Raw genomic sequence first — 18,152 nt, 5'->3', positions numbered from 1 at the left:
TCTTCTTTCTTTTCTCCATGCTCAATGTGGTACACACAAGGACACAGGACAGAGGTTGAGTCAACTTTAATCCATGTCAACTGGCTGCAAGTGTGATTTATTATTGGCAACACCTGTTAGGTGCCACAGGTAAGTTACAGGGGCTGTTAATTACACAAATTAGAGAAGCCTCACATGATTTTTCAAGCAGTGCCAATACTTTTGTCCACCCCCTTTTTAGGTTTGGTGTGGAATTATATCCAATTTGGCTTTATGACAATTTTTTTTTTTCCATTGAAGACAAATTAAATGAAGATAATAATACCAAAGAATTTGTGATTGCAATCATTTTCAAGAAGAAACGGCGTATTCTCTGACAGAATTGCAGGGGTGCCAATACTTTTGGCCAGCATTGTATAAACAACACATTGATCCCATATACTGTAGATGCTCCTGTAGGGAGGGGGGTGATCATTACTGGAAACAATGACGGCGGCTCTGCCATGCAAGCAGCAAGGGAGAAGTATGTAGACACTGAATGGTATGTATAGAATGAAGCGGCAGAGGACGATACGCGCAGATCCAAGAGGAAGGGCAAAGCACGACAACCCGAAACAAGACACTGGCTGGAAGCTAAAAGTCACGGAAACTGTGGGCACCCTGGAAAGCCCACTACACGTATACAGGCTACAGGTGACCACCCTGACTGTCAACTTGTTCTACCTATTGCTAGGAAAAGCTTCATCCATTGATAACATCAGCGTGAAATTTGCAAACAGATTTGATTATCTCCGTGGAAATCCGAAGATGCTACTCTCAGTGTGTATTTCCTAGAGACAGACGCGAAGAACAAGCAACGAAGATGTGACAAAACCAACGCAATGAGGACAATCCTGATGATGGGTATCTGTTTTATGGTGACGGCAGAGCTATACTAACCCGGACAGAGCAGGCTTCTATACCGCAATCCACATGCACCATCACAATCTGGAGAATACTACGTGACCAAAGTCTAAAATAAACAAGTCAATGTATATTATGGAATGACATAAAACCAAAACATATTATTAATGTAATGCTGCAACACTAAAAATAAATTCACACAAGCCGGAAAAAAATGCAATAAATCTTGTTGCAAAAAAATAAATAAATAAAATAAAATCAGTATGCGTTACATGTGGATTTTTTTTACAACGTAAATTAGAAAATTTGCAGCACATTACAGTATCTATATCTACAAACAGATGGGGTTTAAAGGGAATCTGTCACCACGTTTTTGCTCCATCGGAGAGAAGCATAATGTAAAGGCAGAGACCCGGATTCCAGCGATATGTCACTTACTGAGCTATTTGCTGTCATTTTGATAAAATCACTGTTTTCTCTGCTGCAGATTTAACAGTTTGGGTATGGTTCCACTTGCAATGTTCATGGACAAGTGCAATCCGATAAAACATCGGATGGCACTGGCACCACGGTTAATCAATAAGGCAGTGTCCTTCTGCTATTTTTTCCTCAGCTCTAATCGTGCTGAGGATCAAATCGCAGCTAATGCAAGTCTATGGGTAAGAGAAAAATATCACACAGCATTACATACGCATGTCACGCAGATGGCATACGCATGTCACACGGATGCTAGATGAGAAAATCCTACACACTCGCATAGAACTTGAACAGTACTCACATGTCATAGGGATGCTAGGCGAGAGAAAAAAAAACAAAACGCGCACTTGCATTACATACACAAGATCATACACATGACACTCGTGATAGTTTTTGGGACGAGTGTCGGATTGATCATTTCTACAAAAGTGGAACCGTACCCTTATACGGAGCTTATAAATATGCTGGACTACCTTGCAGCATGCCAAGTGGTCCTGTAATGACAATCTACTATTGAATAAACAGTGATTTTATTAAAACTACACTAAGCAGCCCAGTAAGTGACACATCGCTGGAATCAGGATCTCTACCCCTACATAATGCTGCCCTTTCGATAAGGTGGCAAAAACCTGGTGACAGATTCCCTTTTATGTCTCAAGCAAATTTGGACCATTGCGAGACCTTGCCAGCGGCACATCTCCTGTTTACTTTGGACAATGTGCTGCCGATTGTTGGGAATGATCATACCCATGACTGCTTGTTCAGTGATCATTGGTGCAACAAAATGGGCCAAGAGACTAAAGGGGGCTTTACACGCTACGATATCGTTAATGGTTTGTCGTCAGGGTCAAGTTGTTAGTGACGCACATCCGGCGTCATTAACGATATTGCAGCATGCGACACTGACCAGCAACCTTAAAAATGGTGAAAATCGTTCACCATGGAGAAGTCGTCCCAAACTCAAAAATCGGTAAGGGTTGTTTATCCAGGTGGTTCATCGCTCATGCGGCAGCACACATCGCTATGTGTGACACCGCAGGAGCGAGGAACGTCTCCTTACCTGCCGCCGGCCACAATACGGAAGGTAGGAGGTGGGCGGGATGTTACGTCCTGCTCATCTCCGCCCCTCCGCTTTGATTGGCCGGCCGCTTAGTGACGTTGCGGTGACGCCGCTGTGATGCCGAACATCCCTACTCCTTGAAGGAGGGATTGTTCGGCAGTCACAGCGACGACGACGACGACCAGGTAAGTATGTGCGACGCTGCCGTAGCGATAATGTTCGCTACGGCAGCGATCACAAAAAAAAAAAAAAAAAAAAAAAAAAATCGCATGCGCGTTTGCACTGCAAGTCTATAAAATGTAATTATATATATATTATATAAAATTGCGATGCCAGCATAAAGTATGTTAGATGAAGTCTCATGGCCCATTTAGTTGCACCAATGATCAGCGAACAACAGTCATGGGTATGATCATTCCAAACAGTCAGCACACACACACACATATACTACATACATACATATACATACATACACATATATATATATATATATATATAACACACACACACACACACACACACACACACACCTCAAAGGTTAAAAGATATGTCTGAACACCTCATAGGGAAGTTGAGGTTGAATTACAAGTCTTGGCCCGTCTGTAAAACCCACATTGCCTTTTGCAAAAAAAATATTTTTATGAAGTCAAAAGTAAAAGAAATATAAAAATAAAAAAAATAAAAATAAAAAAAAAATTAAAAAAAAGGATTGAAAACGTTTCTGACACACTCCTGATTTAAACAAGTGACAAAATGGCCTTAATGGCCTAACATAGCGCCAAGAGCGTTCACAATCACATTCCAAATTCCGTTTTTCCATTTCGTATAATGGAATTCCAGCTGTGGCGGATACGGGATAAGATTGACACAACGGTTCTTACATCGTACCACGCTGCATACCCCTCCAACAAATGTGACAGAGGCTCCAGCGTGGATAGAATCAGCGCCATACTACAAACCTGGAGGCCATTTTTTTTTTCTTAATGGCCATTTGACAGAAAATAAAACTATTCAGTAATAATGCACCCAAAATTTAGCAAACTTCTAGGCACAAGGATAACCCGGCTCATAAGAACTGTCCACACCCCATTAGTACACACGGCACCAAGGTTCTCCTAATACTGTACAGATGTTGAGGTTTTTGAGAATATACCTCATGTAGTAAAAAACAACACACGTGACTCACATTTTCTGTGAGAAAACACTACCGCCCCCACACATAAAAAAAGCGTCAACTAAAATTGACCATTTGTAAGAAAAAAAACCCTCACATTCAGTCGACAGCTTTATAAAGCAGAGTGACAATCAACAAAGCCACCATTACAGAGCCATCATGAAGTGATTTCCTGACAGAAAAACATGGTTCCCCACAGTTTTACCACAGGTTTTGGTGCTGGGACCTGTTTGTATAGCAGCTTTTATGTACGACCGAGATCTCGTGCTTGTACGTAATGTTTTTTTTTTATGCCTTGGTTTTCCCAAATTGAAATCATAGAGAATAAAAAAAAACCCACAACAAAAGCACAAGAAAACCCACAAGGGATCGGGTTTGGTGTGGTTAATATAAAAAAAATGCTGCGTTCCCATCAACCTACACGGTCATCAACCTCATTTGTCAGAAGAGAATTTGTGTTTTAAATTTTAAAGCAACATCCGCACGGCAAAATACGGCAAAATACAATAGTGCATCATTACTGGACAGAGGGGTCGTTATCAGTAACGAGGACGCTCTGCCTTTCAGGAGACCATTACAACCCCAGGGGATCGCAATGGTGGTTTCTCCTCATCTATAGACGCAAATCTGATCTTTTCTTGCACGTAGCACAGAGGCTCGATTCACTTGTAATATGGACGTTAAAGACCTAAAAACCAGTTGCTCTGAGCTCCCGCCATAGCATGGTCCAGGGAATACCCAGGGGGCAAATATTGGGCCCTCTGAACCAGAAATAAATTTAGTGATTTAGTGCCCTCTTACAAAGTAATGGTGCCCCTCTAAGAATAATAATGCCCCCCCGACAACAAAAATATAGTTTATATTCACTAAATTTGAGCAATCGAGTCCTTTTCGACCCTGAAAAAGCCAAGACTCTGACATCACTGGGTCAATTGTGCCGCAACACTGACGTCTTGTAAGGTGTGAGCCGACAGCAACCTGCAGGCTTCAGATAGAGCGTGGTGGGCCAGGGAGCCAATGACTCCCTTCTCCACTATTGGATCCAGCTGTGTCGACTTGCTGATACAGTGCGCAGTAGTGCTCGCTGGGTGATATAAGGTAGCAGACCAGAAGTCTTGGTCCTATGGACTTCCCCGGATCTCCAGCACTAGTGACACCACTTGACGTCAAATAAGGTGTGAGCCTACAGCAACCTGCAGCCTTCAGATGGAGCGTGGTGGGCTAAGGAGCTTATGACTCCATTCTCCACTATTCGATCCAGCTGTGTTGGCATGCTGATAGAGTGCATAGTGGTGCATAAGGTAGCTGACCAGAAGTCTTGAACCTATGGACTTCCTCTGGATCTCTAGCGACACCACTTCCTAAAGCAGGGTTCCCCAACTCCAATCCTCAAGAGCCACCATCAGTGCATGTTATCAGGATTTCCTTATTATCGCAAAAGTGTTGGAATCATTACCTGTGCAGGTGATTAAATTATTACCTGTGCAATACTAAGGAAATCCTGAAAACATGCACTGTTAGTGGGCCTTGAGGACTGGAGTTAGGGAACACTGATTAATGGATGCGTCTTTTCTAGGGCGGCTGCGGGCTGGTATTTTTAGAACGGAGGGGGCTCAATAGCCATAGGCCTTCCCAGCCTAATAATAGCAGCCCCCAGCTGTTCGTATTAACTTGGCTGGTTATCAAAAATTGGGGGGAGATCATGTCGTTTTTTTCAATTACAGTATATTATATATACATATATTTTCTATGATCCGTTGGCGACTCTTGAGGACTGGATTTGGGGGAACACTGATTAATAGATGCGTCTTTTCTAGGGCGGCTGCGGGCTGGTTTTTTTAGGCTGGAGGGGACTCAATACCATAGACCTTCCCAGCCTAATAATACCAGCCCCCAACTGTTTGTATTAACTTGGCTGGTTACATATACAGTATATTCCCTATGATCTGTTGGCAACTCTTGAGGACTGAAGTTGGGGAACGCATAAATCAAAAACAACAAGGACTATGTTTTTCTAAATGTGTTCCCCTTTGTCCCAGTCTCCCAAGTTATGCCTAATAGTGACGTATATGGGTTTTTACGGCATACATAATGTGAACGCTTCCCTGACCGATATCTCCGTGGAAGGGGTCAAGCAAAAGCCGTAACTGCTCAAAAGAGGAAAATAGAAATTGACAACTTCACATGGTTCACACCACGTACGTGACTGGAGCATTTACCGGACAACATTTACACAATCTACAAAACCACAGGGAGGCCTATTCTTAGGACAAGCAAAAAAAATAAATAAAAAGATAGATAGCTAGCTAGAGGGCTGGCTGGCTAGCTAGCTAGCTAGAGGGCTGGCTGGCTAGCTAGCTAGAGGGCTGGCTGGCTAGCTAGCTAGCTAGAGGGCTGGCTGGCTAGCTAGCTAGCTAGCTAGAGGGCTGGCTGGCTAGCTAGCTAGCTAGCTAGAGGGCTGGCTGGCTAGCTAGCTAGCTAGAGGGCTGGCTGGCTAGCTAGCTAGCTAGAGGGCTGGCTGGCTAGCTAGCTAGCTAGAGGGCTGGCTGGCTAGCTAGCTAGAGGGCTGGCTGGCTAGCTAGCTAGAGGGCTGGCTGGCTAGCTAGCTAGCTAGCTAGAGGGCTGGCTGGCTAGCTAGCTAGCTAGAGGGCTGGCTGGCTAGCTAGCTAGCTAGCTAGCTAGAGGGCTGGCTGGCTAGCTAGCTAGCTAGAGGGCTGGCTGGCTAGCTAGCTAGCTAGAGGGCTGGCTGGCTAGCTAGCTAGCTAGAGGGCTGGCTGGCTAGCTAGCTAGCTAGAGGGCTGGCTGGCTAGCTAGCTAGCTAGAGGGCTGGCTGGCTAGCTAGCTAGCTAGAGGGCTGGCTGGCTAGCTAGCTAGCTAGAGGGCTGGCTGGCTAGCTAGCTAGCTAGAGGGCTGGCTGGCTAGCTAGCTAGCTAGAGGGCTGGCTGGCTAGCTAGCTAGCTAGAGGGCTGGCTGGCTAGCTAGCTAGCTAGAGGGCTGGCTGGCTAGCTAGCTAGCTAGAGGGCTGGCTGGCTAGCTAGCTAGCTAGAGGGCTGGCTGGCTAGCTAGCTAGCTAGAGGGCTGGCTGGCTAGCTAGCTAGAGGGCTGGCTAGCTAGCTAGCTAGAGGGCTGGCTAGCTAGCTAGCTAGAGGGCTGGCTAGCTAGCTAGCTAGAGGGCTGGCTAGCTAGCTAGCTAGAGGGCTGGCTAGCTAGCTAGCTAGAGGGCTGGCTAGCTAGCTAGCTAGAGGGCTGGCTAGCTAGCTAGCTAGAGGGCTGGCTAGCTAGCTAGCTAGAGGGCTAGCTAGCTAGCTAGAGGGCTGGCTGGCTAGCTAGCTAGCTAGAGGGCTGGCTGGCTAGCTAGCTAGCTAGCTAGAGGGCTGGCTGGCTAGCTAGCTAGCTAGAGGGCTGGCTGGCTAGCTAGCTAGAGGGCTGGCTGGCTAGCTAGCTAGAGGGCTGGCTGGCTAGCTAGCTAGCTAGCTAGAGGGCTGGCTGGCTAGCTAGCTAGCTAGCTAGAGGGCTGGCTGGCTAGCTAGCTAGCTAGCTAGAGGGCTGGCTGGCTAGCTAGCTAGCTAGCTAGAGGGCTGGCTGGCTAGCTAGCTAGCTAGCTAGAGGGCTGGCTGGCTAGCTAGCTAGCTAGAGGGCTGGCTGGCTAGCTAGCTAGCTAGAGGGCTGGCTGGCTAGCTAGCTAGCTAGAGGGCTGGCTGGCTAGCTAGCTAGCTAGAGGGCTGGCTGGCTAGCTAGCTAGCTAGAGGGCTGGCTGGCTAGCTAGCTAGCTAGAGGGCTGGCTGGCTAGCTAGCTAGCTAGAGGGCTGGCTGGCTAGCTAGCTAGCTAGAGGGCTGGCTGGCTAGCTAGCTAGCTAGAGGGCTGGCTGGCTAGCTAGCTAGCTAGAGGGCTGGCTGGCTGGCTAGCTAGCTAGAGGGCTGGCTGGCTAGCTAGCTAGCTAGCTAGAGGGCTAGCTGGCTAGCTAGCTAGAGGGCTGGCTAGCTAGAGGGCTGGCTAGCTAGCTAGCTAGCTAGAGGGCTGGCTAGCTAGCTAGCTAGAGGGCTGGCTAGCTAGCTAGCTAGAGGGCTGGCTAGCTAGCTAGCTAGAGGGCTAGCTAGCTAGCTAGCTAGAGGGCTGGCTAGCTAGCTAGCTAGAGGGCTGGCTAGCTAGCTAGAGGGCTGGCTAGCTAGCTAGAGGGCTGGCTAGCTAGCTAGAGGGCTGGCTAGCTAGCTAGCTAGAGGGCTGGCTAGCTAGCTAGCTAGAGGGCTAGCTAGCTAGCTAGCTAGAGGGCTAGCTAGCTAGCTAGAGGGCTGGCTAGCTAGCTAGAGGGCTGGCTAGCTAGCTAGAGGGCTGGCTAGCTAGCTAGAGGGCTGGCTAGCTAGCTAGAGGGCTGGCTAGCTAGCTAGAGGGCTGGCTAGCTAGCTAGAGGGCTGGCTAGCTAGCTAGAGGGCTAGCTAACTAGAGGGCTAGCTAACTAGAGGGCTAGCTAACTAGAGGGCTAGCTAGATAGATATACACACAGTATCTATATCTATATATATATATATATATATATATATATATATATATATATATATATATATATATATATATATATATATATATATATATATATATATATTTTTTTTTTTTTTTTTATTTTTTTTTATTAGGCGAGGACGTCAAAAATCAGCTACAATATCCCGAAAATCTCATGAGAAAATGAAGCTGCAAAAAGTTGTGGCATAGTCGTAAGTTCAGGTAGAGGATTCATCCTGCGAGATCTCCCGGTATTTTACAGTTTTACTACGCGCCATTATTATTACTACAATACATTTTCTCCAAGTCATAAAACTAATAGAGCGCAATGACCCGTCCTGTAACTAAACTTGCAACTTCTCACTTTCCTTCTTTACTAAACAGAGCTCATCAGAATCAGCAGCAGAGAGGGTGCAGCGTCCCGTCATCCCTCCCTTTGGGTAATGAAAGGTCCCTTCATTTTGCCCAAATAACCAAAAGTCATTGATCTTCTATAAAGGTTATGGATTTTCAATTACAATTTAGGGTTTGGGGGTTTTTTTGTTTGTTTTTTATGGTGGCGAGATTACATTGCACATTTTTACCCTGCAGAAAATCTAAAAAAAAAAAAAATTAATTAAATAATCAGTTCAAGGTTCACGAAGAACTAAAGCCGCCATATAGTCACAGGTAAGTCATTGGCCTCAGACTCCGCCTGATCTAGAGCTTTGGTAGCACGGCAGACCCTCACACTAAAGGGAATCTGTCACCAATTTTTTTTGCTCCCCCATCTGAGAGCAGCATAATGTAGAGACAGAGACCCTGATTCCAGCGATGTGTCACTAACTGAGCTGTTGTTTTGATAAAATCAATGTTTTTTCTTATACAGAGCTCATGAATATGCTGGACTACCTGCCGCACGCCAAGTAGTCCTGGAATGATAATCTCCTGCTGATTAAAGAGGTGGTCCACTACAAATCATAGTGGTCACATTGGTGTAAAGCAGTGACAGAAGGCTTTTTCTAAATACCTTCTGTTGTCCATTCTACTTTTCTGCTCATCCTTCACGTGACACGGGCTGCAGTGACCTCTGATGTCACGTCAACTTCCGAAATTGGAAGTTGACCCGACATCACCGAGGCTGGACCCTGTCTCCGTGAGTGACTGGGCTGTAGGTGGAATTTCATTGCACATCACAGCCCAGCATCTCAGGCATTCTCTCCCTCACCGCAGAGTGAGCAATGCTGGGCTGTGAGATGCGATGAAACTCTGCCCACAGCCCAGTCACTCACGGAGACTGGGTCCCGTCTCTGTGATGCCAGGTCAACTTCCAAATCCGGATGTTGAAGTCAGAGGTCACAGCAGCCCGGGTCACGTGATGGGAGATGAGTGAACAGCAATAGTGCCGCTCATAGGCAGAATGGACAACAGAAGGTATTTAGAAAATGCCTTCTATCACATCTTTTCACCAATATGGCCACTACGCTTTGTAGTGGACCACCCCTTTAAATAGTGATTATAATCAAAACTACACTAAGCAGCCCAGTAAGTGACACATTGCCGGAATCAGGATCTCTGCCCCTACGTTATACTGCTCTCAGATTAGGTGACAAAAACCTGGTGACAAATTCCCTTTAAGCCATTTGGTACCTTATGCATATTCTAATTATATCTTGTATTTTACCATTGTCATTCTATTACTTCTGTACGATTGAGTTTGTATACTAAGCCCGCAAAAATACAAAAAAAAAAAACCCAAAGCATTCAGACGAAATCGAACCTGCAGAGTTTAGCGGTACCCATCAACCACTTAAAGGTGCATTGGGGTGTCACAATGGGACACAAAAAGGAAGATCATGAAAGATTTAAGAAAAAAAAAGCCCATTCTTCATGATCCCGTTGGAGATCTCCATCACTTCTGAGTCCACAGATATAGGAACGTTTGGCGCAGGGGAGCGCTTGGGTTCCCAATGAGAGCCGCTATGGTTATCATTTGGTAGCGGCTTATCTCCTGTAGAATAAAAGGATCGGCCATTGGGAACCCAACGTCCTGGATCCTTCTCTCCACCCAGCATCATCAGCTGGGGACGGCTCAGAAGCCCCCATATACAACAGACTGTGGGCCGATACCACCAAACATTATCCAAGGTATATAGTGACCTCGAGGTTATATCCACGATGGTAAAATCCGCACAATGTCAGGAGCACGCTCAGGATGAAAATCCGCACAATGTCAGGAGCACGCTCAGGATGAAAATCCGTACAATATGAGGAGCACGCTCAGGAAGAAAATCCGCAGCATAAATTAACGGGTGGCAAAATTTCCGATGAGGATTTTCTCTGCAGACTTTGTAAAGTCTCATCCGCAATGCTGGTTAAGGCTAAGTTCTACTATTAGCAGTAGTCTTAAGTACTACTAAGACTTCTATTAGTGACGGATTGCGACTGATGACCCTGCGTTGCATCCGCTGCGTCGCGGTCCGTCGTTTTTGACTGACCGCCGAGCAACGCAGAATGTAACGTTTTTCGGGCCGTCAAAATTAACGCGCCGCACAGGAATCCGTCGCCATCCGTCAAGCTTGTAATGTATGTCTATGGTGCTGGATTCCGTCGTAATCCGTCTTACAACGGAATCCAGCGCAGGATTCCGTCATGCTCTACTGAGCATGCCCAGCATGTTTGGCACGCCCACTGGGGTGTCCCAAACACAGACGGATCATGACTGATCCGTCAAAAAACGGACTCACAGCGGATGTAACGGACGCAACTGATCCGTTTTTTCACAGGATTCCTGTGAAAAGGAATCCTGTGAAAAACACATCAGTTGCATCAGTTGACATCTAAAAAACAATTGATCCGTTGCTGACGGACATGACGGATTGAAAACAACTGAAGTGTGAACTTAGCCTAATGTAACACGCGGCAGATTTCCAGCCCAACTATCCAAAGAGCGGACGAGTCCTTGAAGCATTTACGACCGGAAGCAGCTTGTGTATTTTTCATGACATATGTGATTTTATTAAACGTAAGCGCCCCCTATCATCGGATTTTTAGCAAAGCTGCCAATTACAAAGTAAAGACTACATCACAAGCAATGATCCTCTGTACTCAGCATTAACAAAAACAAACAAACAAATGTAAACAGATTTTATAAATTGCCTGGACAAGTCATACTGGCTTTATGGCATATACTAGAAATGTACAAGATGGGAATGATCCTTTAAGAAAGAACAAAAAAAATAAAATAAAAATCAATGACATGATTGACATGACCAGCAAAATAATAATGGCTTTCAAAACCAATCCAGTGGCCCAAGTGGCAATTTTAGTGGCTCAGCAATAAACTCACACAGTGGGGCACTCGTCAACTTTTTGCTCTTTAACTAGAGACTTTTCCTGGAGATATTAATGAGTAAATTAAAGGATTGTTTGGAAAACTAATTGCTAGGAGATTAATAGAATAAAATAAACAACTAAAAACAAACAATACAAATAGTCTCTAGCAGCACCACTGTTTCCAAGGGCCATCGCGCGCGTCCCGGCCGTAGAGCCACCCTGCGCGACCCGGCCGTAGAGCCACCCTGCGCGACCCGGCCGTAGAGCCACCCTGCGCGACCCGGCCGTAGAGCCACCCTGCGCGACCCGGCCGTAGAGCCACCCTGCGCGACCCGGCCGTAGAGCCACCCTGCCCGACACGGCCGTAGAGCCACCCTGCGCGACCCGGCCGTAGAGCCACCCTGCGCGACCCGGCCGTAGAGCCACCCTGCGCGACCCGGCCGTAGAGCCACCCTGCGCGACCCGGCCGTAGAGCCACCCTGCGCGACCCGGCCGTAGAGCCACCCTGCCCGACGCGGCCGCAGAGCCACCCTGCCCGACACGGTCGTAGCCACCCTGCCCGACACGGCCGCAGCCACCCTGCCCGACACGGCCGCAGCCACCCTGCCCGACACGGCCGCAGCCACCCTGCCCGACACGGCCGCAGCCACCCTGCCCGACACGGCCGCAGCCACCCTGCCCGACACTGTTTTTTTGAAGGCCTCCATTCATATCAAATTATTGTATACGGGGTCCCTATGGTGGATCCATGCCATCAGAGTGGGTCACATTCCAATGTGATGGGTACTCCGCTTTTTTTCTAGATACCACGCATCCCCTTTCAACAGAATCCCAGTTCCACATCTTTCATTTTATAGGCAGGTTTATATCTATAGAATGCCATTTTTTACACGGAGGTGGACAAATCCTAGAAGACAGGTTGCAAATGGGCTTAGACGTCTCACCCGGGAGCCTAACTTATTGTGTACCACTGATTTTTCGGAGCGTTCCCCTAATTATGAGACAGGGTCTGATGTGAAAAGTGGCAACCTCTGTACATGGATGCAGAATATGCTGGCACTATATAGGCAACGGTAAAGAATTATCACCATCAAACGAGACCTTATAACAACAATAAAAAATATTAACCCCTCCATATGTCAATCCATACAACAACGTATCACTCCCCCCCCACCATCACCTTCTCCATTGTAACTGTCATATGTAATCCCAGCTGCACATACAGTATTAGTGCAAAGATGCAAAATTACTCCTCTCCCCCCAGGACGGAGAGGCGAATCACAATTTCTTACAAAACACAAGCAAACAACATAGGGCGTATTAAAGGGACACCCCAAAAACGTTTGCCGACGCAAGAAACATTATTACATACAGAAAAGTGATCTGCTCAATCAGCAATTAACTATTATGAGGCTGGTATAGAACAAATAAATGGAACCCAGATGACCCCATAATAATTAATAAGGCCGTCCGGCTTCCCGTTCAGGTATCTGATGCAAGAGATCAATTATTACTTTGGCTTGTTCCGAAAACGGCGCAAAGGGAATGTCCAAACGTTCGGACGAATAGTAAGATTTTCGGGTTCTGCGTACTGAATACCTATGGTAGTACTATTCCGGTATTCGTCACAGATAATGAGCCTAAGGGAAGTCAACCGAGAACACGGACATTTTTCTTTTGGGATTTCCCAAAAAATTCTGTGACTTAAATTAGGTTCATTATTTGTGGCGAATACTGGACTAGTACTAGGTGTTCAGTGCGAATAACCCCGACATCTTACTGTTCCCCCATCACTATTCACTAAACTTCAGCGCAGATCTGCCGGTCCCTTCCAACCTTGTGAAACATGACAGGCACCGATCTCCACCGTAGATGCATTTTTCAAACAAAGTGCATGTAATATGCAATCATAGTAGATGAACTGGAATTTAAAGGGGAACTCCATATATTAATGGGGGGTGGGGGGGGGAAGAAATCACAGCATGGGGGGTGCCCTATTCCTTATAATTCTCCAGCACGGAACCAATACTTGTAATATTGGAAGGGATGTTCAGTCATGGACGCCCCCCCCCCATGTTATATACAGATGTGTGTAAATTGCATTCATAGCACCAGGCCACAGATAAGGGTGTGCGATCAGACATGGATACCCCCATAATATATACAGAGGATGTGGGTGCATTGCATTCATCAGACCAGGCCACAGATAAGGGGGTGCGATCACAGATGGACACCCCCCATAATATATATACAGGGGAATGTGTGTCTGCATTGAATTCATAGCACCAGGCCACAGATAAGGGGGTGATCAGCCATGGACACCCCCATTATATATACAGGAGGCTGTGTGTGCATTGTATTCATAGTGGCAGGTCACAGATAAGGGGGTGATCAGCCATGGACATCCCCCATAATATATACAGGGGGATGTGTGTGTGTGCATTGTATTCATAGTGGCAGGTCACAGATAAGGGGGTGCGATCAGACATGGACACCCCCCATAATATATACAGGGGGATGTGTGTGTGCGCATTGTATTCATAGTGGCAGGTCACAGATACGGGGGTTCGATCAGACATGGACACCCCCCATAATATATACAGGGGGATGTGTGTGTGCGCATTGCATTCATAGCACCAGGCTACTGATAAGGGGGTACGATCAGACATGGAAATCCCCATAATATATATATATATATATATATATATATATATATATATATATATATATGGGGCTGTGTGTGCATTGCATTCATATCTGTGGCCTGGTGCTAAGGGGGTGGAGGAGATTTGTAGGGGGAATGGGGGTGATCAGCCATAGACACCCCCTATATTATATACAGGGCATTGCAATCATGGCACCAAACCACAGATAAGGGGGTGCAGGAGGTTTGTAGGGGAGTATGGGGGTGATCAGCCATAGACACCCTCTATATTATATACAGGGGATGTAGGTGCATTGCATTCATAGCACCAAACCACAGATAAGGGGGTGCAGGAGATTTGTAGGGGAGTATGGGGGTGATCAGCCATGGACACCCCTATATTATATACAGGGGATGTAGGTGCATTGCATTCATAGCACCAGGCCACAGATAAGGGGGTGATCAGCATCTCCCTGCCCCCCACCTCCGGCCAGCACCCCACTATCTCGCCTGAGAAGCCCCATTGCATCCTGCAGACGTGACAGGGAGCAGAGGAGAGAGAGGGAGAGGGGGGTGAATGCAGGAGAGCAGGGGCAGAGGGTGGTGTTGGGTGTAATTGGGGGCTGGGTGCTCCCCCTCTTTCCCCATCCCCGGCTGCTCCCGCGGAGGGCGCAGGTAAGGGCAGACTTATACAGATTTAAAGAGAAATTGCTACAATTGTAACAAACTCACCGCGGTGTTTGAGCAGCAGTCGGCCCGGGGTCTCCAAGTCATCCCAGCACGGGCTCTCAATGCAGGACCCAAGTGGCCTAGACACATAGAGGGCCAGCGCGATGCCTGCCGAGATGGTGCGGGCTGTGCGGGCGCAGCTCTGGCCCCCGGCCGCCCCGGCCTCACACCCCCTGCAAAACAAAACTACACAAAATCACTCCTCATTTCCCTCTGGAAAGAAAATTTAAAAAAAAAAAAATTCTTCGCAGAGGGATATTTTTTTTTTCCCCTCACTTCCCACTCCTGAATCTCCGCCCTTCTCTCCCCTCCTCCAAAACAATGGAACCCACCCAAATAGGAGGTGCTGGGAGGGCAGCTCTGCCCCCACACTGGGCACTGCCTGCTGATATTTACATGCAAATCAGCCCGGGGTGCGAGGAGTGCTGCTCCTGCGGCACTGAAGGCTGCTCCAGCTGCACTCTCTGGGGGATGAAAGTTTTTTCACCTTTGATTCCTGCAGAGAACTTGAATGACAAAAGCCATTCCCCTCCCCCACAGTGGGAGAAAGACCCCACCAAGTCCAGAGAGGCAGGGGTTAAATTGAAGGATTTCTGCTCCGAATCCCATCAGAACCATTATCTTCCTGGTTGGATTCAGAAATCTGATGGTACAAAAAAAATAAGAGTTTTTCTATTGGAAATCGCATTATTTTTGGGAAGTTTTTTTTTAAGATTTTCTTTTCTTTTAATTTTTAATTATTATTATTATTATTATTATTATTATTATTTTACTGCCTTTTTGATGGCAACAATTAACGGCAAAGAATGGAAAGGCTTTTTTTTATTATTTCATCGTTTTCTTGTTTTTTTTTGTTTTTTTTTCTAAACCTTCAGGAAAAAAGTTCTAAAAAATCGTGGGTTTTTTGCATCTCAAAAAAAGAGAAATGCACTTTTTCTTCTTGTTTTTTGTGTGTTTTTTTTAATAAATAAAAAATAAAAACCCTCATCAGGAAAATTTCTAAAACATCACACTGCTTTTTAGCTGGTTTTTTTTTTGGCTGCATTTTTTAACCATCTCAAAAAAAGGGAAAAGCAACTTTTTTCCATCAGGTTTTTTTTTTTTTTTAAAAAAAAAAAATAAAATTAAATAAAATATTTAGGCAAATTTCTAAAAACTCATGTTTTTGCAGCATTTTTATGCATTGCAAAAAAAGAGAAATGCACTTTTTTTTCTTGTTTTTTGTGTTTTTTTTTAATAAATAAAAAATAAAAACCCTCATCAGGAAAATTTCTAAAACGCCGCACTGCTTTTTTGCTGTTTTTTTTTTTGCTGCATTTTTTAACCATCTCAAAAAAAGGGAAAAGCACTTTTTTCCATCAGGTTTTTTTTTTTAAAAAAATAAATAAAATTAAATAAAATATTTAGGCAAATTTCTAAAAACCAGGGCTGTGGAGTCGGAGTCGGAGTCGTGGAGTCGGAGCTCATTTTGGTGGAGTCGGAGTCGGTATAAAATGCACCGACTCCGACTCCTAAAATATATAATAAATTGGGGACAGGAGTGCAATGCAGAATGTGCTGAATATTTTACTAAATAACAACATTTAGTATAATGCTTATATTTAAGTGAAAAATGTATTGTAGTACAATGTGAACATCAGACATTTAATTGTTTTTATGATACAATAATCAAGATATTTGGATAGAACATAAAATATTTATTGGAATACAACTTTAGAACACAAAAAAACTAATAAATTGTAAATATGTAATATATATAATATATATATATATATACAGTGTATATACACACACACAAGATATATATGTAATCTACTGTATATTACATAGTGTATTACATATTTACAATTTATTACAGTTTTTTGTGTTCTAAAGTTGTATTCCAATAAATATATTTTATGTTCTATCCAAATATCTTGATTATTGTATCATAAAAATTATTAAATGTCTGATGTTCACATACACATATTCATGTACTACAATAAATTTTTCACCTAACTATAAGCAATATATGTAGGAGTCGGAGTCGGAGCCGGAGTCGGAGTCGGAGCCGGAGTCGGAGTCGGTGCAAGAGAATTTGAGGAGTCGGAGTCGGAGTCGAAGGTTTGGCTTACCGACTCCACAGCCCTGCTAAAAACTCATGTTTTTGCAGCATTTTTATGCATTGCAAAAAAGGGAATTGCACTTTTTGTCATCAGGTTTTTGTTTTTTTTTGTTTTTTTGCAGCATTTTTTATGCATCTTAAGGAAAGGAAATGTATTTTTTCCATCAGGCTTTTTAAATTTTATTTTTTAAAAACTGCAGGAAAATAAATTCTAAAAAAATCACAAGATTCTTTTATTTATTTATTTTACATTCACACTTCCGTTGTTTAAAATTCGTCACAATCCGTCGCCTTGAGGAATTACGGTATCCTGCAAAATATTTTGCAGGAATCCGTTTTTTTCTCCATAGACTTCTATTAACGACGGATTGCGACTGATGGCTTTGCGTTGCATCCGCTGCGCGACGGATCAGTCGTGGAATGACTGACCGTCGGGCGGTATGAACGCACAATGTAACGTTTTTTGGAGCGGCAAAAAAACGCACTCCTCAGGATTCCGTCGCCATCCGTCAAGCGCTATAATGGCTGTCTATGGTGCTGGATTCTGTCATGCTCTACTGAGCATGCCCAGTGCATGTTTGGCGCACCCACTGGGCTGTCCCAAACACAAACGGATCACGACGGATCCTTCAAAAAAACTAACGCACAACGGATGTAACGGGCGCGACGGATCAGTTTTTTCACAGGATTCCTGTGACCGGAATCCAGTGAAATAACACATCCGTTGCGTCAGTTGACATCTAAAAAACGATGGATCCGTCGTTGCGCCGCAACAACGGACCTGACGGATTTAAAACAACGGAAGTGTGAATGTAGCCTAACCGTTCAGTCTTTGAAAACCTTGAAGTGGCTAAAAGAGGAGACCGGTCCATTCTTCATGAATGTGACTTTTTAAAGGTTTTCATTTTTTGACTCTGAGATATTAAACCAATAGAGCTTTTTTTTTTAATACATTAAATTCAGGCGCCATTTTTAAACATTTGGCACAAGGCGAAAAAAAGAAAAGTGACTTCAATAAATCGCAAATTGGGGCCTTATAGTATAAAAAATAATATGGTGAAAAGTGAATAAACCCTGGGAAGAGTTTTTGAAGCATATTCTAGACTATCTCTTTTTTCCGATTTTCGGAGCAGAAACTGATGACAGAATAACAACGTTTTTGAGATTTGGAGAATTTCCGCTCAGGTTCTGCTGCTTGAAAAACTCCGTAGCGTGATTCATCAAGACTGGCAATTTCTTTTTTCGACGTGGTGGAGTCAGACGCTCCTG

General features: G+C 44.9%; 1 protein-coding gene across 1 annotated transcript in view; it reads right to left on the bottom strand.

Annotated features, from left to right (window-relative positions):
* The window catches only part of BICRA (BRD4 interacting chromatin remodeling complex associated protein), a 90,855-nt gene extending 75,916 nt beyond the window's left edge, over positions 1 to 14,939 (bottom strand). Inside the window, 1 exon segment of the mRNA XM_075323537.1 lies at positions 14,783 to 14,939. The gene's annotated coding sequence lies outside the window, so the exon portion shown is untranslated.
* Between the last annotated feature and the right edge of the window lie 3,213 nt (positions 14,940 to 18,152).

The sequence above is a fragment of the Anomaloglossus baeobatrachus genome, chromosome 9, assembly GCF_048569485.1.
Source record: "Anomaloglossus baeobatrachus isolate aAnoBae1 chromosome 9, aAnoBae1.hap1, whole genome shotgun sequence".
NCBI classification, from domain to species: Eukaryota; Metazoa; Chordata; class Amphibia; order Anura; family Aromobatidae; genus Anomaloglossus; species Anomaloglossus baeobatrachus.
This window is presented reverse-complemented; position numbering and strand designations above follow the sequence as displayed.